The following is an 8,714-nucleotide window of genomic DNA, read 5'->3' on the forward strand; positions in this document are numbered from 1 at the left end:
CTCCAAGAGATGGAAGGTGAGAAGCGAAAGTCTCGCTACGTATTAAGCTCATATGGAAACTCTCACGGAGCAACTAGATGAAGTGGAATATACGTACTTGCCGAGAGAAGAAAACCAGTTTGCCAACGCACTGGCTAAATTGGCATCAATGGTGCGAATTCCAACAGGCACAATCAGATGCCATTGACTATAGAAAGAAGATATGAGCCCGCTTATGTTCACGCACTTGATGATGAACAAGAATCACAAGAAGAAGATGAAGAGCCACGGTATACAAATATCCTTAACTACGTGACAAAAGGAGAATACCCTCCTAATACTGATAAAAGGGCACGCCGTGATTTGAGGCTCTTGGCCTCACAGTATGTGCTCATCAAGGGAGAACTCCACAAGAGGACTGCATTAGGGAAAAATCTCTTATTGTAGGAAATATTTCAAGCATTACCCAAAACTTGAACCCCACTGTGATCATACATTAAAGTACGGTGGCGTCAAAGGGAAGGAAGCTAGAGCAAAAGAGTCGCCAAAAAGTTCTAGGAACTTGTAAACCGTTTACAGGGTGAAGGTTACACCCCTTAACGATCTAGGAGATTGTTAACTCCAATAGGTCTGGAATCACGACTGGTAGTTCGGGGATGAAGGTACAAATCCAACCTAAAAGAGATTGAACCTGCCCTAATAATAGGCCTCTACTTTATTCTGATAGTATTCATGTGCGCTTTTTGACTAACATGCAATCAATAGGATCAACCCTAAACTTGTTTATCTATGTTGGTTGAATATTAATGCACAAGTAAACCTATTATTGGCGATCACTTGATTTATAATCATATTAACGCTAAATAAGATTAATTATCTTATTAGGCGTAATTACAAGTACCGATTCCCTTTAAGCATGCATAAAAGGCGTGATCAAACAATAACAATGAATATAAAGCAACATAATAATAATAATAATAATAATAATAATAATAATAATAATAATAATAATAATAATAATAATAATAATAATAATAATAATAATAATAATAATAATAATAATAATAATAATAATAATAATAATAATAATAATAATAATAATAATAATCAATGCAGTGGCGGCTTGTTACCTTACCATTTGCGTTTGGAGGGCTTGGTGTTTATTCTGCAGGTGATGTTCGTCACTATGCTTTTCTTGCTTCTCGGTTGCAGTCTGCTGGGTTGCAGACACAACTTCTTCGGCATGCTGGCATTGTTGGTCTTGGACGAGCCTTTAAGGATGCGTTGTGTTTGTTTAATGGAACAGTGGAGTCTGACATTTTGAGTAATCCTAGTGAGGTCGCTGCCCCTAAACACATGAAGAAATTGGCAGATATGTATTTCACAAAGATTACCGCTTCTGCAGAATCTGCTTATTCTTTAAATCCTCGACAATCAGCATTATGGAAATCACAGCAGGGTGATCATACCTCAGCTTGGCTTCGGGCGGTTCCTATTTCGGGGTTGGGTCAGACGATGAACGCTAAGACTTATCGATGTGTGTTGTCCTATCGGTTGGGTGTTCCTTTATTCTCTGTCTCGACGTCGTGCTCTGCTTGTTCGAGGGTTTTTGCTGGAGATATTTTCGGTGATCACGCGGTGTCTTGTGCTGGTATTGTGGGTATTAAACATCGGCATAATGTCGTTCGGGATACCCTTGTTGATGTTTGCTATCGTTCTGGGATTTCGGCGAGAAAGGAGGTTGACATTGGGTTGGCTGGAGGGAACGACGAGGCCCTCAGACCTGCGGATGTGTTACTTTATTCATGGGATCGTGGTCGCGATGTCTGTGTTGATTTGACAGGGTCTTCTCCTTTGACACAGTCGGGGCTATCTGACTTTATTCCTGGGCGCGTTGTGACTGATGCTGCTCATCGGAAGCGGGTTAAGTATGAAGCTCGATGTCAGGTGATTGGATATGGTTTCATTCCCTTCTCCTTTTCTTCGCTTGGGGAATTAGAGAAGGAGGCTGTTGCGTTACTGAAGCGGATTCAGAGGTTCTCGTCGACGCAAGACATTGGGGCTCGTGCTGCAGCTCATATCTTCACTAGGGTAGGATTTGCTATAGCTAGAGGAGTGGGGGCCCAGATTGTATCTCGGCTTCCCACTAATTTATTGTAGGTTGTATGATTTTGTTTTTGAGATAATAATAATAATAATAATAATAATAATAATAATAATAATAATAATAATAATAATAATAATAATAATAATAATAATAATAATAATAATAATAATAATAATAATAATAATAATAATAATAATAATAATAATAATAATAATAATAATAATAATAATAATAATAATAATAATAATAATAATAATAATAATAATAATAATAATAATAATAATAATAATAATAATAATAATAATAATAATAATAATAATAATAATAATAATAATAATAATAATAATCATGTTAAAGCATAATAACAAGATCCTAGGCATGATACTAACAAGATTAATAACAAACCCTAACATGTCACTAAGCAATAAAGATCAAAGCTTTAAACCTAACATGATACTATTATGATATTAGGAAAGAAAATAGGAAGCATCGCAGGAATCATAATAAGCATATTTGATATTATAACCTTTTCCATAAACATAATACTACGAATCATAGTAATGATCGCGGGTGGAAGTAGGACGTTGGGACTACTAACCCTAACCAAATTAGAAATTTATAATACCTAAACTTACACTAAACTAGTTGGTGGCAAGTAAACGGTCGAACCCAAAAGGACTAAGTGTATTAATGTGCTAACTAGACTAGTAGGAAAGGTTGTGAGATAGAGAGATATTAAACCAAACACTACTAAGAGCGATTAACTAAAACTAGGGAAAGTGTAATCCAATTACATCAATGCATTCAACAACATCATACAATTAGATGAAAATGCCCTCGATTAGGAACATCAACACATTTAACTCACTCTCGCACAATTTAGCATGTTAATTATCCTACTAAACTAATTCACTCTCGTGCAACTAGCCTAGCAAAGGTATGGAAGAATTTTGGGCTCTCAACCAACTCACTCTCGCACAATTGATTGAAAGCACAATTAAAAGCATAGAATCAATTAGCTAGAAAGATTCTAATCCATAAAATCATCATCCATACACAATAATCAAGAAACAATTTCATACTAATCACAATCAATCATTCAATTCATTAATATAACCTTCATCCAATTCCCTAGAACAAGACCTAAGCTAACATAATTAAGAAAGACATGGAAACAAGGTAAAATAAGAATAAAAACAAGATTAAACAAATAAACTAATTAATCTACTCAAATCAACAAACAAAAAGCATAAAACTAAGAATTAATCAAAGAAATAAAGATGAGAGAAAGTTAGAAAATGCTCATTTAATAGATGAGAAGAAGTTCCACAAAGTTGCTTCTTCAACCTCTCAAAAATTCCATGGAAATCAAAGCTTTCTCTCTCTACACTACTCCTAAACTAACCCTAAGAGAGATAAAATAAAATTAGGCTAAACTAATCTAATCTATCTAAAATAAAATGTTGATTGAAAGTTTTTTAGAAAACAACCCCAAAGGGGGTATTTATAATACAAGTTAAATAAAACTAAAATAAAAGAAATTTAAAGGAAATAAAACTAAATAAAACAATTAAAATAACTAAACTAAAAACCAAAAAAAAAAACAAAAGTACAATAAAATAAAATGAAAAGGAAAAGAAAAGCCCAAAACCCACTAAATTCCCCTAAAAACCCACGAAAACAATCAGAATACTCCTTCTCTTCGTAGCTGCTCTGAACTTTCATCACCATCACGCATCATCTTCACCCTTCATCGAAAATCATCATCAAGCATCATCACATCGCAGGTGTTCTATTTTCATTAAAAGTCGCGCGCGAAGCTCGTGAAATGGTTCGGTCGAACCATGGGTTGGTGCGGCCGAACTACGGGGTTGGTTCGGTCGAACCATGGGTGTGTTCGACCACACCTCTTCAAATTACAAAACCTCAAAAGTTTCTGACTCGAACTTCGACTGAACTCCTTTGGTTTGCTTGAACTTGATTGATTTTCCATTGCTCTGAATTTTGGGCGGAAATAGTGGAATCGGGGTGAGAAATTGCGGCTGTAATTGATGTTGGGTGCTTGCGGTTGGTGGTGTTTGCTATTGTTGGAGTAGAGTGCTGGTGGTGGCTGTAAATTGGTGCGGTGGTTGATTGTGGGTAAAGGAGGCTGCGATTTATGGGAGTAGGGGATTGGATGGTGATGTTTGTTGCGGTTTTGTGTGGTGAAAGTGGTGGAACAGGGGAGAATTGCGTGGTTCAGGTGGATATTGATGGCGGTTTTGGCGGTGGCTGCTGCTCTGAGTTGCGGGTGCAGGTGGTTGTTTTTGTTGTTGTTGCGGTGGTGAAAGGTGGGTTTGCGCGGCTGCCAATTTGGGGTGCTGAAGGAGGCATGGATGGTGCGGATTTTGGGTGGTGGTGATTGGAGGCGAAATGGGAGGCGCAGCAAGTGAATTGGAGTTGAGGTGCTGGGTTTGAGTGGCTGAAGGTGGTGCGCCAAGGGGTTGTTCAGGTGTGCATATTTGGGGTTATTGGTGGGCTGCTGTGGTTGATTGTGGTGTTGCGAGTAGGGTGAGGTGGCTGGTGGTTGCGTGGCTGGAGATTGGTGTAGGATTAGATGAGGTGTGGTGAAGGATAAGACTGGCAGCAGGGGAAGAGCAGGGAGCATTGTGCATTTGCCTTGAACCTCGGACCCCGAACACGATTTGAACTTGAAACCCGGAACACCTACAACCAAAAACACGAGGGTATTAACACGAAATAAAATAAAATAAACATAAAATAAAATAAAATAAAATATCATAAAAAATAAAATGAAAAGAAATTAAATAAAATAAAGAGAACAAACATGAAAAGAAAATAAAATAAGAAAATGAGAGAAACTAGGAACTTATTAGAAAACAAGAACTAAAAACTTAAAATATAAACATAGAATATAAGATAAATTAAATAAATTAAGAAAATAAGCTAAAAACTATTAAAAACTACTAAAATACTCAAAATAAAGATAAAAGACGAGAATAAGCAAATAATAGAAATAAAGGACAAAATGGGCTAAATTATTGAAAAATAAGCCGGAAAACGACTCAATAAACACCCTAAAAGTGACATAAAAGTCACTTATCAAATTCTAGACATGATACTAAGAATCAAAATAATAACCTAGACATGAGGTCTAAAAATCATAATATCAATAAATCAATTAAAGCACTTACTTGGATGCCTCATACCTCTTTCTAATAACAAAATACACGCATTAGTAACTTCAAGGAAAATAATAATGAAACAATTAAGTTAAATAATTAAAATAAAGATTAGGGACCAGACCCTCAGAAATTAAAAACTTTCACGTCTAGGGTGAAGGCAACTTCGAACTTGGCTAGGTGTGTCTAATGCTAATGTATGAGGAATTGTTTTTGTAAAAGGGTTGGTTTATACAGAGAGAGAGAATCAAGAAATTCTTGATGAGAGTTGATGAGAAGAAAGAATTAGAAAGAATAAGAATTGATGATATTTGATGATTAAAAACAGAATTTTAGGAGGCTATTTATAGAGAAAATCAGTCGGATGGATAAAAAAACAATCAGAGTTTCAACGAGAATAAAACACGATTAGCGCTAGACGCTAGTTGTAGGCGTCGCTCGAAGTGCGCCTATGTTAAAGCATGTGTGAATATGCTTGGCACTCATAGGAAGTGGGAATTGACATATACGATAAGGGACACGATTCGGGACAAGGAAAGTAGAGAGCCGCCAACAAGTTTTTAAGGAACTTGTAAACCGTTCACGGATCATAAAAGGCAACCACGAATAAGGGACAACGAAGGCAACAACGATTGACCCGTGAAGGTTACACCCCATTCATAATCCATGAGATTACTAACTCCATATGGTTCAGAATCACGAAAGGAGGATCGGGGATGATGGTACGAAGTGAGTCATGGAGTCACATTCGCCCGTATTGGCCTCTACTCGATTCTTATATTGAAAAGCATTCCTGTGATCTCAAAGGCATACAAACAAAGATTCAATTTGCTCCAAACTATTATTTAACTAAATTGGTTCAAGATTAATGCACACATAATTCTAAAAATTTGGTGATCACTTCAATTAATAATAAGATTAAAAGGATCCTAAACCGGTTGTCCAAATTATCTTATTAGTCGTGACTTTCAATTACATATTCCCTTTAAACATGCAATATGGTGATCAATAATAGAATAACATTAATATTAAAACCAATTTAATCACAATTCCAACAACATAAAATCGTTAGAAAAATAATAAAAATAAATGGAGCATGACTCTTACTTTGATTCTATTTGTTTGCAACTACAAAATAATAAACGAGTTAGTAACTTCAAGGAAATAAATAAAACAATAACTAAATTAAACCTTTCACGCCTTGGTTTAAGGACAGAACCTCGAGTAAAATATGGACTCCTTTGAGTGCTTGAAGAAGGAATTTTGAAGTGAAAAGAGTAGGCTAGTGTTTAGGTTAATAGCATAGAAGAGAGAAAGTAGAAATAATAAAATTCTCGGTGCCCCATTCATCAGAAATGAGGGGGTATTTATAGGAAAAATGTGCTGAGGGAGCACACGGAACCCTAAAATGATAAAAACCCTAAAAACGTATCCCGTGACACGGTCAGACTGTACCGTGACACGGTCAGACTGTACCGTCAGACGGTACACTTTCCCGTGACACGGTACAGTTTGGGAGTGACGCGGGAAATTTTCAGAAAACGGGATGAAAAACGCGTTAAGGGTTTACGCGGAAAGGACACGGAACGTCCCGTGTCACGGCAGACCTCCCGTGTCACGGGAAGTCCCACCGTCAGACGGGAAGCATTCCCGTGACACGGTGGCAGTCTGCTGTGGCGCGGGAATTTTTCAGTCCATTTTCCGTCTAAATTCATTTTTAACCCTAATTTATTTCGGCTTTTTAAGTGTCGATTGATAATTTCGGGCCTTTTCTGACTTTTATTATTCGGGCTAAAATAAGAAAATAATTAAATAAAAATAAATAAAAGGTTTGGGCCAAAAATAAATAATAAAAAAATAAAAAGGTTTGGACTTAAAATAAGTTGGGCTGAAATTAAAACTATGCTTTTACCAAACAACAAGACTAATCCATGGACCATTAAAAAATATGAATTTAATAAAATACGATTTTTTAAGCACTCTCGGGATTAAATACTAAACCCGACCAATAGTGGCGGTGAAAGGTTATTTATCATCGGGTTTGGTTTTGGGGAGACATTTTTAGGTATCTACACTAGTCATTAGCGCTTAATGTCAGGCGCCAAGTCTTAGCGCCAGGCGCTAATGGTTGTCGTCAAGCGCTAATAATCAGCTTCACGCGTTTTTGTTTTTATCATATCTTTTGATCCAGAAGTCCAAATAAGGCATATAATATGTCGTTGGAAATATCTTGAAGTCTACTTTTTAACCCAATTAGAATCTGATTAAAACCTTTTGTAGATAAAAAGATATAGCCAAAATAGTGGGAGGGTGTCAGTCTTTGATAGAGTTTCATATCTCATTCATATCTAGAGTATTATAGAAGACTATAATCAATCCTAATAACTTTAGGAATGATAATTAATAATAGGCCCTCCTCTAGATCATTGGGCCACATATAAAAACCAAACTGGGCCCAATTTAGTATTTTCGCCATAACTTCATCATTATTCATCGGAATTGGGCTTATAATATATCGTTGGAAAGGTCTTTTCAAACCACATTCAATTACACTATTATTGGATCCTTATTATGGACCAAACTAAACTGGAATGCATGTTTTTCATAAATAAGGTAAGAAAAGAAATATTTTCAAAAACAGAAAGAAGATATATTTTAATATATAAAAACATCCTCATCGCTAGGCTTTTCACACTTTCGCTTTGTTCGATAATCAAATGACAGGAAAGGTATTCATCACTGGGTTTGGTTTTGGGGAAAAACATTTGGGTGTCTACAGAAGCCCCCACTTTAACTGAGTTTGGAGAAACACAGGTTTCGAAAACGAAAGTCAAAGTATCGATAGGGACGGAGAATGATTCAGAACATTCTGCGATCCTAAACCATTCTTGTAATGCCGATACCTGCAAACTAGCGTTAGTTAAAGAGATAATAGAGTTAAAAAAACGTGTATCTTGCACGTCGAGCACACGTCTCTGGGGGTAACCGATTTGTTGCAGCATTTGTTGTTGTGACAACTTTCCACAATCTAGGGAACGCCATCCTGCTATTTTAATGTTCACTCGTCTCTGAACAATAGAGCTTTTTTTGAAGAAATGTCCACGCGTCTCTGAACAAAAGAGCTTCTTTTTAGGATTGTTCACTTTTCTCTGAACAAAAGAGCTTTAATAGGATGCCCACGTGTCTCTGAGCAGGAGAGCTTGAAATACATGTCCACGCGTCTCTAAACAAAAGAGCTTGAAAGAAATTTCCACCCGTCTCCAAACAAAAGAGCTTGAAAGAAAGGTCCACGCGTCTCTGAACAAAAGAGCTTGAAAGAAATGTCCACGTGTCTCTAAACAAAAGAGCTTGATGATATGTCCACGTGCTCTGAACAAAAGAGCTTTGATGATATGAATGTTTGTTGTGATAATATTCCGAAGAAAACTTCTTAAGACCAACGCTTG

This window comes from Chenopodium album, chromosome 9 (genome assembly GCF_948465745.1).
Source record: "Chenopodium album chromosome 9, dcCheAlbu1.1, whole genome shotgun sequence".
NCBI lineage: Eukaryota > Viridiplantae > Streptophyta > Magnoliopsida > Caryophyllales > Amaranthaceae > Chenopodium > Chenopodium album.